At 40.5% G+C, this 19215-nt stretch overlaps 1 protein-coding gene and 1 pseudogene across 1 annotated transcript in view; both read right to left on the minus strand.

The window, feature by feature from the left end:
- Positions 1–19179, minus strand: part of LOC113165551 (carbohydrate sulfotransferase 6-like) — a 42605-nt gene extending 23426 nt beyond the window's left edge. Inside the window, exon 1 of the mRNA XM_026365158.1 lies at positions 19068–19179. The gene's annotated coding sequence lies outside the window, so the exon portion shown is untranslated. The remainder of the gene's footprint in view (positions 1–19067) is intronic.
- LOC113165543 lies at positions 10696–19109 on the minus strand (annotated as a pseudogene).
- Positions 19180–19215: the final 36 nt, after the last annotated feature.

Here is a 19215-nt window from a genome sequence, read left to right on the forward strand (position 1 = left end):
TGTGCCATCTTGGGGTGGCACCCCCAGTGTGCATTGTAATGTCTGGCGTCCGCCTCCAATGCGGTTTCCAGTGTTGATTTCTCCTCTGATTTGTTTCCCTGTTTAGACTCCGTGCCCTCCGAATATCTGGACCTAAAGGAGGTCTTCAGTAAACCCCGAGCTACAGCTCTTTCACCGCACAGACCATATGACTGCACCATAGACCTTCTCCCAGGGTCCATCCTACCCAGAGGTCGTATTTTTTCCCTTTCGTCCCCAAAACGGCTGGTTGTGGAAAATTATATCGCGGAGTCTATTGAGCTGGAATAATTAGATCCTCCTCCTCACCAGCTGGCGCAGGATTCTTCTTTGTCGGTAAGAAGGATGGAGGGCTCCGCCCCTGCATTGACTATAGAGGCCTCAAAAACATCACCATAAAGAATAAATATCCACTCCCACTCATCTGATCTGCCTTTGAACTCCTTCAGGGAGCCACGATCTTCACCAAACTGGACCTGCGGAACGCCTACCATCTGGTGAGGATCAAGGAAGGGGACGAATGTAAGACCACCTTCTCAACACCCCGAACAGCCATTATAATACCTGGTGATGCCGTTTGGGCTCACAAATGCTCCAGCTGTATTTCAGGCCCTAGTGAATGACGTGCTCCAGAGACATGGTCAACAACTTCGTATTTGTGTAGCTGGATGATGTCCTGATCTTTTCCAAGGACCTGCAGGAGCATGTAAAGCATGTTCACCTGGTTCTTCAAAGACTTTTGGCTTTTCAGAGAAATGTGCTTTTAATGTGTCATCCACAACCTTTCTCTGATACATTATCTCACCTGAGCGCATTGAAATGGATCCAGGAAAAACAAAGGCTGTCCTCGATTGGCCTACTACCACCTCCCGGAAACAGCGGCAGTGCTTTCTGGGGTTTGCAAACTTCTGCAGATGATTAATTCGTCATCATAGCTCAGTTGCCTCACCCCTCCACCAACTGACCTCCAACCAGTCCCTGTTCTTCTGGACCGCCGAGGCTGACCAAGCCTTCCGTGACCTCAAACACCGCTTCACCTCAGCTCCCGTCCTCACCATCCCTGACCCGAAGAGGCAGTTTTTGGTCGAGGTGGATGCCTCAAGTTCCAGCGTGGGAGCAGTCCTTTGTCAAAGGTCAGTGTAGGACAATAAATTACACCCATGTGCCTTCTTTTCTAGAAAGCTGTTTCTTGCTGATCGCAACTACAATGTGGGCAACAAAGAATTGCTGGCCATCAAGTTGCCGCTGGAGGAGTGGCGCCACTGGCTGGAGGGGAGCGTACAGCGTTTTGTGGTCTGGACCGACCACAATAACCTGGCGTATCTCTATTCTGCCAAGAGGCACAACGCACGGCAGGCTTGGTGGGCTTTGTTCTTCACCCGGTTCAACTTCTCAATTGCCTACCGGCCGGGTTCCAGGAATACCAAAGCCGATGCCCTGTCCCGCCACTTCCCAGACACAGAGGACTCTGAGCCAGCAGATATCATCATCCCCTCGTCCTGCTTCATCGGTGCAGCACGTTGGCCCATAGAGAAACAGGTAGTTGATGCAGCCGCCAATCTCCCTGTTCCACCTGACTGTCCCTCTGATCCTGATGCTCTCAGGTCACAGGTCCCGCAATGGTCCCATTTTTCTTGTCTCGCCTGTCATTCTGGGTCTGATAGAACTCTAGCCATGATCAAACAACGGTTCTGGTGGCCAACTACCTATGCCAATGTCAGGTACTTTATCGCAGACTGCTCTACCTGTGCCCAAAACAAGACCTCCAGCAGAGAGCCTACTGGGCTCTTGCACCCGCTCCCGATTCCTCTGCGTCCTTGGTCACACCTCTCTCTGGATTTCATTACAGGTCTTCCTCCATCTGAAGGTAACACAACCATACTCACTGTTGTTGACAGATTCTCTAAAGCCGCACACTTTCCCCACTCCAAAGCTGCTCTCTGCCAAGAAGACAGCCGAGGTCATGCTATCACAGGTGTTCCAGCTGCATGGTCTTTCATCCGACATTGTCTCTGACAGAGGTCCCCAGTTTGTGGCAAGGTTTTGGAAAGACTTCTGCCGACTCCTGGGGGCTACGGCCACCCTCAGTTCTGGGTTTCATCCCCAATCAAATGGCCAAACTGAAAGGACCTGCTGTCTCTGCTCGAAAGAACCCTCCACTTGGTCAAAATCCCTTCTCTGGGCAGAATATGCTCACAATTCCCTTCCCTCCTCAGCAACCTACCTCCCCTTTTCCCATCCCAGGAGCAAGACTCAGACGTACCGTCTGTTCAGGCTTTCATCCGATGCTGCAGGCGGCACATCCCACCGCTACGTTACAACAGCCAACAAACACTGCTCTCCAGCCCCCAAGTACGCCCCAGGATAGTGCATATGGCTGTCCACTCGCGACCTGCCATTGAGGGTGGATTCTATAAAGCTGGCTCCCCGCTTTGCGGGTCCTTTTCCTGTCTTCAAGGTTTTCAATCCAGTGGCTGTGATGCTCAGGCTCCCTCGGTCCCTCATGGTGAATCTCAACTTTCCTGTCTCTCACCTCAAGCCTGTTGGGACCAGTCCTCTAGCTCCTGCCTCCATGCCCCTTCCACCCGCCTGGCTCGTTGGCAGTGCGCCAGCCTTCACGGTCCGCCCTCTCCTCCGGTCCCGATGGCGGGGTCGGGGCATACAGTATCTGGTCGACTGGGAGGGGTACGGTCCTGAGGACATCCTGAGAAGCCTGGTGGGCCATCTGGTGCTGGCCGTTGAGAGGGGGGTTCACCATTTCTGCACATTCTGTTCTCTGCCATTGCTGTCTGTACTCACTTAAGGTCCCTTTCTCATTTCAGATATCCTGCATGTTCCCGCTCCTCAACCTCCAGGCACCTTGTTATCTCATCTGGTTCACCTGTGTCATTGTCTCTGCCCCATCGCAATATAAGCCACTCCACAACTCTGCTCCCCTGTCAGTTCGTCATCTTCCCTAAAAAGACTGCTCCTGTCTGCCTGAACCCGCTCCACTAAAAAGACTCTCTGAATCTGTTTATCCTGGACTGTATGTATGTCTGTATTCCTGCCTGCTAGAGCAGCCGATTTCAGTTATTACCCTTTTTTGGACTTTTTTGCCTGCCAGTGCAGTTACTCAGTTATTGTATTTTTTGTCTTTTGTTTTCTTACACTCCTGCCTGTTGGAGCAGCACCCTTAGTTTACTCTGTTCGACTCTTTGTTTATATATATATATATATACTACCTCCTGAATAAAAAGACACTTGCTCTCCAGCCTGCCTCAGATTGTGCTGATGTTTGATGTTTAACTTAAAATTCTATACACCCCCAAACATTAAAATGTTTCAACGTCATCGGGGGTGGGTCCATTACTGCAGGGTTTCTCCATATGTGCCACTCTATGTCAGCCACATTTTATACGATAAAGAATAGGACACCTTTTAAATTATTAATTTAAAATTTTTATTTTTTCAGGTATGTGAAGGTCTGACCATCTGTGATAGCTAGCAAAGCACTTATGACAAGTACTGGTACTGTGGTGTACTTAGTAGTTGTTGATGTGGTAGAATTATTTGATACTGTATTGGTTAATATTTTGCATCTACAGTCATTTTTATGCAAGTGTGTGAAATAAAAGTCCACTCAGGCATGTAGAACTGAAACTCATATCCCACAAGATAAGGACACTTGGTTCATTAATTTTATTTACAGCATGGTTCCAGACCATGCGGCTGGAACACCTGTGATAGCATGACCTCGGCTGTCTCCTTTGCAGAGAGCAGCTTTGATATACACCTAATAGTGTATTAGGTTTGTGCACTTTTGTCAACAAATGATGTACTGCCATCATAACTTAAAGACGCTGTGAAACCACAAACACTTGAAACCAGCTTCCAGTCACCAGCAACAGAACACGATAATTTTAATCTTTAAATGGTAAATGTTCTGCACTTATATAGCGCTTTTCTACCTAGCGGGTACTCAAAGCGCTTTACATTGCATCTCATTCACCCATTCACACACACATCGATGGGAATCGAACCACCAATCCTATAATTAGCAGTCAACTGCTCTACCTATTGAGCCACAGCCACCCCATTTATTTTCTTAAAGTTTCTGCTTTATTAATCAATACAGAGGACAAAAGAACAAACTGGCACATCTGCCAGTTGAACAGTCTTTAAGGCAGCAGCATTGTCAAGTGTCACTTCACGCAAACTAATGGACAATAAAAATAAACACACAGTGGCGTAGTACATATGGTTCACATTGTACAACAATACGTTTACCATTCAGGTACTTTATGAAATAAGTGGCAACTTTTCCCCCCACTACATTGTAGTAAATGCATAATGAAAAAATTACAAATGACAAGTATATACTTTTGACTGCTAGAGTTATTTCATTGTCTGCTTGCAATCTCTAGAGTGATTCTGTTGAGTGCAGGTTGTTTCACAAGAGGTAACACTATTCAAGAAACAAAAAACAAAAGAAAAAAAACTGAATAATTAATAATCGCAGAACTGGTTTAGCTGTAACAGAACTAGTTTTTCATACTCTCCAATTACCTGGAAGGGTGGTGGCTGAGGCTAAAGGGAAAGAGCTAAATAAATACCTTAATTCACCTTCTAGATAAATAAATACTACTACTTTCATTGCTAAAATCACATTTTTGACAGCAACTGATATGCTTCTGTTTTGAGGGGAGCTGTCTAAACAGCCTACATGTTTGACGTCATGCAAGTGACCCCTCAGTTGATCAGTCAGTCTGTGGAAGAACCATTAAATACTTACACAGCCAATAATATAATGTAATATAATATAATATATTTTAAAAATTCACACTCGCTCTTTCCTCGGAGTGGTCTTATTCCTTCAAGCTCGGGTCCTCAACCAGAGGCCTGGGAGCTTGAGGATCCTGCACAGTATCTTAGCTGTTCCTAGGACTGCACTCTTCTGGACAGAGATCTCATCCATCCAGCCTCTTCGTGGTTACCATTTGGCTGTGGGCTTAGGTATTTTGTAGCTATCCTTAACATTAGCTCTCTTGCCTTCTGGTAGTTCTATCCCCTAAGTTCTGACTACCTTTCCCCTCCTTGCTACCATCCCTCGAAATGAAATTCCGAAGTCTTGGCTGTATATTCTGGTGTTATGTATCAGCGAGTCGATGTCTAGTTCGCTCTTGGCATACAGCTTGATGTCATCCATGTAGAGGAGGTGGCTGATGGTTGGCATTTCTTAGTCCGTAGCCAGTCTTGGTGATGATCTGGCTGAGGGGGTTCAGGCCTATGCAGAACAGCAGTGGGGACAGAGCATCTCCTTGGTATATGCCACACTTGATGTTGACGGGCAATCGGCTTGAAGTTGGCCTCTATGGTTGTTTTCCACTTTCCCATTGAGTTCTGGATGAAGGTTCTTAGAGTCCTGTTGATCTTGTGACTGCTTTGTCTACCAGTAGCTGGTGCTTTGCTCCCCTGGTGTTATTACAAATTCCTTTCTGGGCACTGCTCATGTATTGATCCATGTGCCTGCTCATCTTAGCTGCTATGATGCCTGTGTAGTAGAAATTTTTCCTCTTCCTCTAAATGTTGTTAAATCTTAGTAGTATTAGTAGTAGTAGTATGCCGGCATGGAGAAAACACCACAATCATGTAAATATCTTTTGCTCTACCTCTCTCTAACCCTCATAATTACACTTCACAGGGCCCCCTCCACATAACATTCCTGAGGAACTAAGTATATGTGTACCATAAAGAAAACATAAATTTCTTTTACACATAGGCTGACTGTTCATACCATAAATTCCCACTACAGGTCTCATGACCTTGTGATCCAGAACTCCATCTTCTAACCATGTCCTATCCGTGAACCCTTGTCCTGTCTAGTATCTCTTGCCTTCTTTCATACTGAAGTTGCTCTTTTCTCCTACACCTGACAGGGGTTTCTATGTTGTGCAGACATAGTCTGTCATGGAGTGAGGTGAGCTTCTTTAGCCAGTAGGCATGGATCATGTCATGTCTGCCCTCATGTTATTACCCTGCCACTGTGAGTACACCTTGGATGGCTCAGTGGAGAACATCCAGTTTATTCTCCTGGTCTCAACTTCTCTGGTGTATCTCTTCAGCTGAGTAGCCAGGGCTGTGAGCCTTTGCTTGGCAGTCTCCAAAGCCTCACCAAGGCCTCAGGTATGGTAATGTTATTGTACTTCTTAACCATCTAGTTCATGATGCTTAAGAAAGGCATCATGAAGCACCTGCTCGTTCCTTGTCAAGATTTCAGGTATCGTCATGTTACTGTACTTCTTATGCAGGTGCATGATGTAGCATCATGAACCAGGTGCTGATTTCTGTAGTTCTGATAGTTGGCTAACTTTTCTCTGTGTTGCGTTGATCTTAGCCTCCAAACTCAGTTTCCATGTAGCATACTGAACCTTATGGCTTGTGTTGATCTTATAGTTTAGTACCTCAAAAATCACAGCTGCTGTGCTCTATATCAGCTGATTCAGTAATGGTCAGAGTCTGTAGTCTGTAGTACAGCATTCACATCTTCTAGCAGACTTGTACCTCATCAATCTGTAGTTATGAAATGAAGTGTTTCTTGCACTGTGCTACTAGTTGTTTCAATGTAAGCTTTAATGATGGGTTTCGAGTATCCATAGTTCCCACATCCTCTTCATGTAGCCCTGCTCACTAGGGTTACTTGTGTAGTAGCATTCCAATAGTTCCCTGTTCTTATTTCTTGTTCATAAATGTCTTATCCTTGTTCCAGTAGCCCACTTCACATAAGGTTGCCCTGCTTCCCCAACACCTGATGCAGACCTTGTTGTTTAACTGTTGTGTTTCTAACTCTCATTTTTCGAGGTAGACAGGTAAGTGGTTATTGTCCTACATACATAGGTATAACATATATTAATTCCTAATGGTCTCTTGATGATAATGTCTTTCTTCTTTGTTTTAACTTTTTCTTCGATGCTCTGTTTTAGTCTGTTTATACTATTAAACAGAACGCTTCTCCTCCATTCCTCAGGAATCTTCTCACTCTCTAGAATCCTATTGAACAAACTGGTTAGAAACTCCATTGCTGTCTCTCCTAAGCACTTCCACACCTCCACAGGTACGTCATCAGGACCTTTCCACTCCACTCCTTTCCAATCTCTGCTATTTCCTGCTCAACAACATACACATCTTCCTCCCTTCTTTCCCTGTCATGTTCCTCATTCATCAGCTCCTCAAAATACTCCTTCCATCTTTTCTGCACACTCTCCTGGGTTGTTAGCACCTTTCCATCTCTGTCCTTAATCACCCTTACCTGTTGCACATCCTTCCCATCTCTATCTCTCTCTCTGGCTAGCCTGTACAAGTCCTTCTCTCCTTCCTTTGTGTCTAACCTGTCATACAGCTCATCGTAAGCTTCTTCCCTCTTCACTCTACGCTGCACTTCCTTGTACTCCTGTCTACTTTCTGCAAACATCATTGTCCAGGGAGATTCCTGTCTTACCTCATCTGTCAGCCTGTCCATCAGCATAGCAAACAAGAAGGGACTTAAAGCTGATCCTTGGTGTAGTTCCACATCAAGTGCTTGCCACACCAAGAGTCCCTATTCTCAAACCTATGCTCCTGCCTTTTCCCTTCTCTCTCTGTCCACGAACCCTTCTGCCTCCCCTCTTCCTTCGACCAACAGTAGTCAAATTTCCACAGGCACCCTGTAGGTTAACAGCATTGGTGGCGGTCGTTGTTAACCTGGGCCTCAACTGATCTGGTATGAAAGTCTAATGGATGATTCACATGGTTATTTTGGCAATTTTTATACCGGATGCCCTTCCTGATGCAATAGGTAGAGCAGTTGACTGCCAATCATAGGATTGGTGGTTCGATTCCCGGCTGCCACGTCACATGCCAAAGTGTCCTTGGGCAACATACTGAACCCCTAGTTGCCCCAGGTGAGTCAGGTCAGCTGCATAGCAGCTCTGCCATCAGTGTGTGAATGTGTGTGTGCTTGTGCGTGTGAATGGGTGAATGAGATGCAGTGTAAAGCGCTTTGAGTGCCTGCTAGGTAGAAAAGCGCTATATAAGTGCGGACCATTTACCATTTAACCCTCTCTATTTATCCGAGCTTCTTTTGTCACGTGACAGCCAGGCCACTCAGGCTCTGTGTCAGCGGGCACTACAGTTCTTCAACGAGTCGTTCATACGGATCTTTTTGTTTATTTGTCACGTGACAGCTGTAGCTCCGCTACGGAGCTGTGGACTGAGAAACAAGGAAATGAATGATGTCTGATATCTGACATTCATTTATTCATCACCTGACGGCCGACATACATTATTTATTCACGGAATCATAACTAATTAGTGGCCTTTGATTCTTGTAGATGTCTTTAGTGATTTTGTGTATATAATGTAAATTATGTTTGTAAATAAATACTTTCAAAAATTATAAACATGTTAATTGTGCTATTCTCTTCCATAAAATAATAAAATGTAACATTATTAATAACAACAACAATAACATCAATAATAATAATAATAATAATGTCGCGTTTTGGACACAATAAATGCACCATGTAAATATTTTCGGGAACTTGTTACTTGTTGCTTTAAAAGTCTAACTCACTATCCAAATAAGTTTTACTTTCACTCATTCTCTACCAGCCCTCACAGGAAAGGCTGCAGCAGCAGTTCACTCGTTCATGGATCGGTCTCTCCTTCATTTGTCACGTGACAGCTACAAAGTCACTGCTGCGCTGTTAAACAACAATATCAGGGAGGATGCAGGAACACAAGTCACTTTATTGTGGTGTGTATTTGCTTTACTATGTTTCCACATGGTTTGCATTTCTTGTGGTATTTTGTGTATTATAATTTGTCAGCTGAACAAACCATATTGTCTTTAGTATATAGTATTTGAGAACCGTGGGCATTTTTACATCGCCCACTAGAGGGTTGCATCGCAACCCGCTGTAAAATGAACGAAATGAACGAAATGACTCAAAATTATTAGTTCACTTTCCAGTTCGAGATTCACGGATCTGACTCTGTTAAAAGAATTGAATTTCCCTTCTCTACATGCAACCCCTGTGGCTAGATTATATATATATATATATATATATATATATATATATATATATATATATATATATATATATATACACACAAAAGTTAATGGCTGAGAGAGAAAATATGAGGTGTCTCTCTCTGACAAAATAAATCAAAGTGATGTGGGATGAAAGAAAAGTAAGGAACTCAATGCAGCCTTGCATAAGAAGCACCTGTACAAGGGTTTAGATATTATACCTTACATGTGCCCACTATAAGCAAAACAGATATAAGAGATTATAATAACTAGATTACCATGGCAGATGCTATTGTCTGAGTGTTAGAAGTGTTAGTTTATAATCTGCAGTAGCAAACAAATAAAAACAACAACAAAATGTTGCTGTATTTCTCAGTGTTTGGACCCTTTAACTGGAAGCAAACATATTTCACTAGTAACATGCCTAAGCAAAGAAAAGAACAGTGCCAGATCTCAATACTGTATTAACCTCTTACCTGAAATCAAGAGAGTGCTCCAGTCAGTTCAATACAATACACTGTGGTAAGTCTCTTTGGAAGTTGCAGTGTCTTAAATTTGAGATGTTGTTTCTTCTCATGAAGAATCAATGTGGGAGTAGATTTTTCGGACTTGCAAAACCAGCAGTAAGACTGTAGACAGGTTTATACATTTAGCTACGGGTGTCAGAGGAGTCATCTATAATGTGTCATCAGAGATTTCAGATGAACTTAATGCCAGCATAAAAGGAGGAAGAGTTCCTCAAAGTTACCTGAATGGGAAACAGAAAGGAGAGAAAATTCTGCCATGCCACTGATGTTCCAAGGAATGAAATCCCACATGAATTCATGCTGGGTTATTGGTGTTTTAACATGTTAGACATTTCAGAGGCCACCTCTCAGGTGCTACAACATAAATATGGCAAATGTGGTGAAGATCATGATATCAAACAGTGTAATGGACCTGTTAAGTATTGTAATTTTGAAAGAAACTAGAGGGCTGAATTTCAAGTATGTCATTACAATGCTAAGGTAGACCTGGTCCAGAGGGTCAGTAATGAGAATAGGTTTAAATATCCAGTTGCAATAAAATTAAATTAGAGATCGAACAGCAATAAATACAGCAAAAAATAGCAATTGTTGTGTTTACAAAGATGGAATTTGCCTCAGAGGCAAGGAGGAGAGTGAAAGATGTGGAAAAGAATAAATGAGATGTTTTCAGTGATGAGAAGTGATTTCAGTGGAACGTCCCTCACTAATAAATAAGTGGATGGAAAAATAACCTCCAGTAGAGGCAGGATAGAGGCAGTATAGGGAAGTAGGGACGTTCCTAGGAATTCCTAGGAACGTTTGTAAGGCCACTGTGCACTCTTGAAATATACGGCTCAGTGGGCGAAGATACCTACAAAAAGGTACAGAGAGAAGAAAGCAAAAAGAAGCACAAGAAGAGAAAGAGATGACACAAACTAATGACAAGCAATGGTGGCACATCATTGGAAAGAAGAGGAACTTATTTATACCGTGTACTTTAAAGTACTCTGTATAAAGTACTCTTTAGTTAAAGTACTCAAATATCTAGTAATTTTCTCTTCATACAATTTCCTCTTATTTTAAGACAATTACAAGAAAAAAATTGCAGATCTGTCAGTTAAACCCTCTTTAATACAGCAACATTGTTAAGTGACTCTTCATGTAAACTAAATAAATAAATTACCACATATTAAAGTGTTTCATATATTTTACATTGTATAGAGAGACTATTCAGGCACTTTACAAAATTTGTTACAATTCTTCTCTCACAGCATTTCATTAATTCCACAATGAAAACATTACAAATAACCAATATGTAGATTCCTTGTTACTGCCTAAGTTAAATAGTCTGCTTGCAATCTCCAAAGAGTGATTTCAGTCTTTTCAGACTGGTTTCATTCAGAAGAGGTAAACCTTAAAACATTTCAGTCCAACATTTCTATCACATTTGGCTTTTCTCATTTTTTATTTTCTGATTCATTTGGATCATCTTTTATCCTTAGGAAATGTGAAATTTTGTCAGAGTCATGTTATACTGCCTCTATACTGCCTCTACTGGAGGTTATTTTTCCATCCACTTATTTATTAGTGAGGAACGTTCCTGCACCACTAATCTGATTACATGACGTGCGCAGTTGTCTAATGTTTAATGTCTAATTAAGCATGTCTCTACAGTTCCACACCTTGTACTATTTCTTTCTGGAATGTAAACTGAATAAACTTGTTTTACAATTTGTTCTCCAAACAAAACATCAAAGTTACTATGAACCTTTTAAAGCTGACCTCTTTGAGACCAACATGAACTATGTGCTGGTTCAGAGTTGGTTCAATTTAATAAACCTTCCAAGAGCCAGTGTTTTTGATGTGTTTCCTGTATGCAAACTTTTATTGAAATTGCTGAAGACTGGAGCAGATATAAATATGTAAAAACAAAGATGCAGAGTGAAAGGGTTCCTAACCTTCAGCAAGCTAAATGGAGAATGCCAATTAATATTTCAATGATTCAATACATTAAAAAAGTATAAACTACTTTTGCTAATGCTAGGACACTATGCCAACAAGCTACATTTATAGAATGCCTCTATATTTAGCTAGATGGATAACTTAATATGTTTTGGTAGCTATGATAAATTTAGCAAAACAAATGTAATTTAATATAGAGAAATTTTCAATGGGTGGTAAGAATTTGAAAACATCAACTTTTTAGAGTCACCGCAGATCCACTTCATTATATCATTATACTTTATATGTCTGTATATGTGTCTGCTTTCAAAACAACAAGCACTGCAGTGCAAATGCTGGTCCTGACTTTATCAACCAACACTGGCCAACAAATTCTTTGTGATCACTGTGGTCAATGATTACTTTTGACATTTTAATTCTTCTTAAAACTGGATTGGGGACATTTTCTAGCTTCAGTTTGCTTTAGCCTTTAGCTGTCCATTTAGTGGCAAATATATTGGTCTCAATCACCCAGCAAATTGAATAAACGATAGATAGATTTTTATATTTACTGCAAATATTTTGTTAATCTTTTGTTAATGTCGGACACATGAACCAAGCCCCAACATCTGACGCAAGTGGATCATGGTTCTGCCTGTCTGGAAATAATTTTATGAATAAGACCTGGTTATCTGGCTAAATGAAAAAGTGGTTAGAAACTAACTAACCCTAACTCCAACTAACACTGACTCCAACTTTTTTACCTTTGACATAAAACAAATGTGGTGTGACATTAATTTTGAGTCTGTTTGTCGGCCATCTTATGTTATTTAATTTACCAGGCAATGACTAACTTATCATGTATCACTTCACTTATCATTTGGTGGTGGCCTGGTGTGTATAAAATATTTATTACAGCTTTTGTGCTTAAAAACAGCTGTTTCTTAAAACTGATGAGAGCTGTGAATTTCAATCAGCACAGTAAGAAGGTGCTGGAAAAACAAAACAAAACATGGATTACTTCAGGAAGCAAATATACAGTTAACCACTCTAAGAAAACATCTACAACTCGCTGACTAATAAATTCTGACTACTTTAATCACAAAACTACACTAATACTGTGTCTACACCACTAACCAGTCTACTCCTATTTTCATGAAGCTAGATGTCCACACTTCCCACATGTCAACTGGTGTTATTTTTTGCTATGTGCTGCTTGAAGCCTATGTTCAATCTTCAATAGATGTAGTTACTATTTAAGTGTAACAATACTTACATACACATTAGTGTGAACCATATAGTTTGGTTGGTCATGTCCAGTGGAAAAGGACTTTTCAACAGTGACCTCAAAGTATTACTAGGAATTTCCTAAACATTTGGAGTAAGGGCTTTTTTTAATAGATTGAGGGAGATGTGGACCCACTTTGCCGATTCATGTCATAAAATTCAATTCAGTACACTAAGTACTGAGTTTGAAAGTGTGAGTGTGTATTTATTATAAATATGTAGTCTTCATTCCTAATCATCTCTTGATGATAATGTCTTTCTTCTTCATGTTTTAACTTTTTCTTGGATTCTCTGTTTTAGTTGGTAACCAGCTGAACTGATATGGTTCCTGTGGCACCAGCAGATCTATGTCAAGTCTCTTCTGTTCTTTTTCACTGTGAACCATCTTGTACCCGAGCAGTGACATGGCTTCTTTACACACTTCCTGGATGCGTTTGACCTTGCTGTATGGCAGCATGGTACGCCAAGCCTGGGAGACCTCCACAGCGTTTCGTGAAATTATTTTAAAGGCATCTTTTGGGGAGCCTTTGCCTTTTCCATGGGTCACTATTGTAGATCCAATCCTCCATCTGCCTGGTCATCTCCAGTCCTACAAACTCATACATGGAAAAGATCTCCCCAAGTGGGTTGTGCACCAAGTCCTCATAGCGGACCATTTTGTATCTACCCTTTAAAAATGGAGGGGGCTTCAGGATGGCCTTCTCATTGATACGCACGTGGCTACGACAGATCTCCTGTAAGACTTGATACTGCACCTCACCTGCTGGAACATTTCTCTGATCTAATACAACAGCATTGTCCATCACAAATGAGCTGGCTGACTCCTCTCTAGACCGCATCACAGCACGTGGGTCTCGGACTAAGTGGATGATGCGCAGATCTAAGTTTGGATCCTGTAAAAGTGGGTAGAGGGATTCCAGCTCAAAAAATCGCACTTCTTTTAACACCACGTGACTGTAGGTGCCACAGGCCTCCTCCACCCCTTGTAGGCTCGTACCTTTACACGCCTTGTGGCACTGAATATTGTTACTGAACTCATTCTGTGGAGTAAGAGGACAGGCTGGTGGTGAGCACAGTGCTCTACTGTGACTCCACATAAATAAGGAGGAGACATTGTGTTGGTCTGGTAGGTAGGCCTCCATCACTGAGAAGTCACACTGGAAGACACTCTGTAATAGATCCCTCACAGCCATACGGTGTGCTGGAGCACCGGTTTTCTTCATTTTGGACCACACGTGCCAAGCAGGTTCCATGAGATAGAAGACAGATGGGTGCTGACTGAACACCTGACCCAGGAAGGATGAACCGGATCTCCATGATGAAAGCAGCAGGACGTGAACTTTGTTGTTGGAGTCAACAAAGCTGTGGGGACTGACCTGAACATACCAGCCACAAAACAGCACCACTGCTGCCCCCTGCAGGATGACCAGTAAAAACACAGTGCTGAGGTTCAATTTGCAGCGAGGCATGACAGCTGCAGTTCACTGATGTCTGGTGCTCAGTGTGGTTCACTCACTTTTTCTTTTCTTCTCTGTAGCTACTTGTTGCTTCCTATGAAGAATAGAGAGGGCTGAAAGTGAAAGAGAGAATGAGAGAAATGAACAGCCTGTGACAGTCCTGTAGGAATGATGCTTCAGTGATTGGTCAGTATTTGGGCTGTTGATATAATTTGATGTTCACCTGACACTTCAACCAGGGGAAGAAATGAGAGTCAAATGGTCAATCCCCCATTTTAACATGAGACATGACAGGACATGAGAGCCATTAGTCCTGACTGCTGCCAAGCTTTTGGTTAGAAACATAAAGTCCATTCCTTGACCGGGAGAAATCGATCATAAAACAAGTAGCATTAACTGAAGTTACAATGATAGGTGTCACACTTTTAAGTTTTCTTAGACTTAATGGTTCTAGTTATACAGTTGAGGTCTTTTCATTTTAGAAAACTTTATCAAAACTATTATTCTAATGAAAATGAAAATGAATGTAACATAGCAAACTGTGTATTATGTAAATAATTGCAACTATGTATGTAAATTATTATTGTTTCGTGCAATCAGAGGGTACAAAAGACGGAGTCAGACCACATCCAATTTCTTGCGTGTCCTGTGCAAACTTGGCCAGTAAAGCTGATTCTGATTCTAATTCTGATTCTGAAAATACTACATACTACACACACATACAGATACACACATGAAGTGAGGGATGAACTTTTAAAATGGGTCTAGGTAAGTCACTTTAAACATGAACAAAAGCAAATGCCTCCAAATAGAGACGGGAGTGTGTCTTTCTGATTTGGTCCTATCAGTTTTGTCAGCCTTGTCTCAAGTGGACAGACACTCCATCTCCTGCATGTCAAGACCATACAAGCAGGCTTTCCAAGTGCTTACTGATGTCTCTGAGTTCAAAAACTTTGACTTAAATTCATAACATAAATCATGCCCTCCAAAGGTTTTTTTTTTTTTAACTTTACCCAACTGACACAACCAAAACTTCAGAAATAGCACAAGTTTCCGTCGTCAGAAATCATCAGCCAGTTCCATTATAGGTTGACCGGCAGGTCTTTCAAGTTATTTCACAACATTATTTATTCTTTGCAATGTGACGTAAATGACAATGCTGAAATTAACTGACACACAGGCAGTGTCATGTACAATGTTAGTTTCTTTTTCAACTGTTTAAAATGTCATCATCTGCCTGCACATGTACATTCCATACACATTACAAATGCTACATTTCTAAAGTACATCTGTTGATGTCTCACCACAAGCACATTTTAAAGAAATCAAAGTCTAACTCATATTGTATTGTAATTGTGTTTTTATAATTAGCTAATATATTATTTGTTGAATTATTATTTAAATCAAATGCTATTAAATGACTAACTAATGAACTATTGAACATGTTTACCTAGTTGCTACTTTTGTGGTACATATTTAAACTTTTTTTTCTTTTTATAGTACATCCATATGCTTACTGCCTCCATGATTACTCTAATTTGACTCTACACTCAACTTCTCTATGATTCAATATGTTACTAATACGACTAAATTCAAAGTAAAAGTACTGTCGTTCTGGGGCAATATATAATTACAAAAATACGTTTTGTGACTTTTTGTCCTGGAGAGTGGGTTCTAAAAATCGCTTTATTTCAAAATGTCATCAATTTAAAGTGCCACTCTATCATTTTATTCTGTAATGTTCCTTGTTTGTGAAATAATATTGCACGTGTGTTGATTTACTTCTAGTGTGGACCACGATCTCTTAACACGATCTCTTGTCTCTAGTGTGGCTGAAGCATCAGTTTTTTTCAATTAGCGAGTGAGCGACTTCTGCTATCTACAGCTATCTCTAGTGGCTTTATGTTACAATGAATCATGAAGCTGTCACCTGTTTGGAGTAAAAATCATTATTTATGTCTTCTTCAACTTCAGTCTCAGCTGAACACGAACAAGTGTGATTCAGATGAATTTAGGTCTATATTTAGTACTTGTATGTCCATTTCTTAGTGTACACAGTGTACATGTTTAGCAGAGATTCTTCTTGGTGGGTCCAAAACTTTCATTATTTCTTTGATAACATTTTTAATTTAGTAAATAAATCAGAAATATGTTTTTCTAAGGATGTTCAAAAATGCTTGGTGAAGCAAAGTGGAGCTCCAACTGCTAAACTGGAGTGGGATGATTTGAGGACCTCATATGATGGAGTGGATGAACCTGCTACAGTTTAAGTGAAATATTAGTAAGGGACTGGATCGACAGAGTGGTTGGCAAACAGAAGTAGAGTCCAAAGTAATAGCAAAACTATTTAATCCTCAACAGTTACGGTCATAATGAACAAGTCCTTCCAGTCCTTGCATACTCTGTGTGATTTTTCTGTGTGAGTCATTCTGAAAAAGCCTATCCTCAATTCCCTTGCTGCTTCATATTGAAATTCCAATTGAAGCAAAGGTGTCTGGTTCCACAGTTTGACATCAGATTTCTAATACACATAACATAAATGCTTTTAGTAGATCCAAGAGGTAATCTGTAGTAAGATTATACAGTATTCAGGATGAAACTGATTTATACCATGATACACTGATCAGCCACAACATTAAATGTTATTCACCTGTCATTATATCAGATTAGGGCTGTAACAATTCAGTTACAGTTCAGACCTCAGTTTAGTTTTGTTTTTCATTTTTTAGGGGCTGGGGCCTTTCATACCACATCATTTATACTAAACTTGTCAAGTTTATTTTGTGTCTAATCACAATCAAACCACCACATTTTCACAGTTGGCGCCCAGTGATCGTTTAAAGGAAAAAATTGTCTTTCTAAACACTAATTAAAAAACCATGTTGAGATACAACAACATTTGAAACCTTTGCACTGTGATTTTTATTTATTGATTTAATTATTTAATTTATTATCATTATTAATGACAAGCTGTTAGTTAATAATCAAAATAGTTGGTACATGATTCATTTATGAATCCATTCAGTATTGCAGCTTTATATGATCTCTCTGTGTTGCTTTATGTTACTTCACTATAAAATGAATAAATTTCTAAAAACTAACTAAACAAAGTTTTGACATGAGTTTGATGTCCTCCATTCAGTAACACTCCAAGAGCGCTTGAAGGTCAGCAGCAAATTTAAATGGTAAATATTCTGCACTTATATGAGCTTTTCTACCTAACTGGTACTCAACGCGCTTTACACTGTGTCACATGCAGTCATTCACACACACACACTCACACACTGATGGCAGAGCTGCTATGCACCTGACCTGACTCACCGGGGGCAACTTGGGGTTCAGTATCTTGCCCAAGGACACTTTGGCATGTGACATTGCAGCCGGGAATAGAACCACCACTTGCTCTACCTACTGAGCCACAGCCACCCCTAATGTGATTTTTGAAATTATGCTTCTACGTTCTACTGCCAACTGTGATATAGAAGCGTGTACTTGGTGCAACATTTACTGACTGAACAGGTTTCAACTATGGAGAAACCCGAGTCATTCACTTTCAGTTCTCTAAAACCACATATCAATATCTTATAATATAAAGTCAGAATTTCTAACAGCAGTAATTCAAGAAACTAATATTTTTGGAATTAGTACTACCCAGCCTACATAGTATGGATTAAGTTGAGTTCACAAGTAGTTTCACAAAATCACAGCTATCTCTTATTTCAGTGGGGAACGTTTACACAGCAGAGACTGGCACAATGGGGGGGGGGGGGGCATCCATCTAACTTAGCTCTGTCACTAACGTACATGCACAAGAACATTGCTGGTGGTTTACTTTACAATATTAAGCCTATATTTCTTTTATTCAGTTAATAATTTTAACAGCCAAACTGATTTCCCTGGTAACTTTTCAGAGTTGAAAAATCCTGGTTGTGTTTCACTATTCTTTCTTAATAATAAGCTTTAAAAAAAAACTCCATCCCTCCCTCTGAATCTTCTATGTATTGTATGTTGGTTTGTATGCAGTAGCTCAGATAAAAGCAGCTGGTTGTATTTGGTTATAAAACTCACATTTGCAACATACTTTATATTGTCACAGTGAAGGTTTCTTGAACTACAGTCTAATAAATAATATATAATAAAACTACAGTTAATTAGTTTTTCTATGTACACAGAGAAGGTGAATCTTACCTTATTTCAGTGTTGGACAGGGCAGTAATTCTGACTGTAATGATGTTGAGGATGTTATTTATAGTCTCCTCTGACGTATGCACAAAGAATTCAAATAGCAGGAATGTCACTGTGATGAAACCTCACATGATCACAATAAATAATTGCTTTGGAAGCAGCATTCATATTTCCATGTTTATGACATTGATCAGAATCTAACTACTATATGATCTGTTGTTTTTAAATTAGCTTTTATACAATGAGCTGATAAAAATTAATATTCTAGCGTGACACAATGGCCTTTGTCACATGTTCTTTCAAGGTCATTCAGGGAATTTAAAGGACAGATGGGAACAAGCCTAGAGGTGATCTGAGCTCATGCTGCAATGAATTAATTGTGACTTGTGAATCTGTGAAGCAGATTCAAGTCCAAAGTACAGCGAGACAACAACCACAGAAAAACTGAGAGGACGGAGACTGAGTGAAGTGGAAATAAAATGAAATGAATGAAAATGAAAATGAAAACTGCAAATGAAAGAAGAGAAAAAGTGAGCAGTGCACAGACCAACAATAGAGACAAGTTTCACATTTCATAACAACCTGAGTGTGTGTAGAAACTATGTACATGTTGATAAAACCTACCTTCATTCAATAATGACTTGCTCCAGGTAATCTTGTCTCCAGAGGGAACAGGAAAAACAAAATGTTTCATCCTTTTATGAAGTCAGAAACCATGAGGCCATCCCACATGAAGCTACATTACATCACAGTTCAGTATCAGACAGGTGTC

Source organism: Anabas testudineus, chromosome 6, assembly GCF_900324465.2.
Source record: "Anabas testudineus chromosome 6, fAnaTes1.2, whole genome shotgun sequence".
NCBI classification, from domain to species: Eukaryota; Metazoa; Chordata; class Actinopteri; order Anabantiformes; family Anabantidae; genus Anabas; species Anabas testudineus.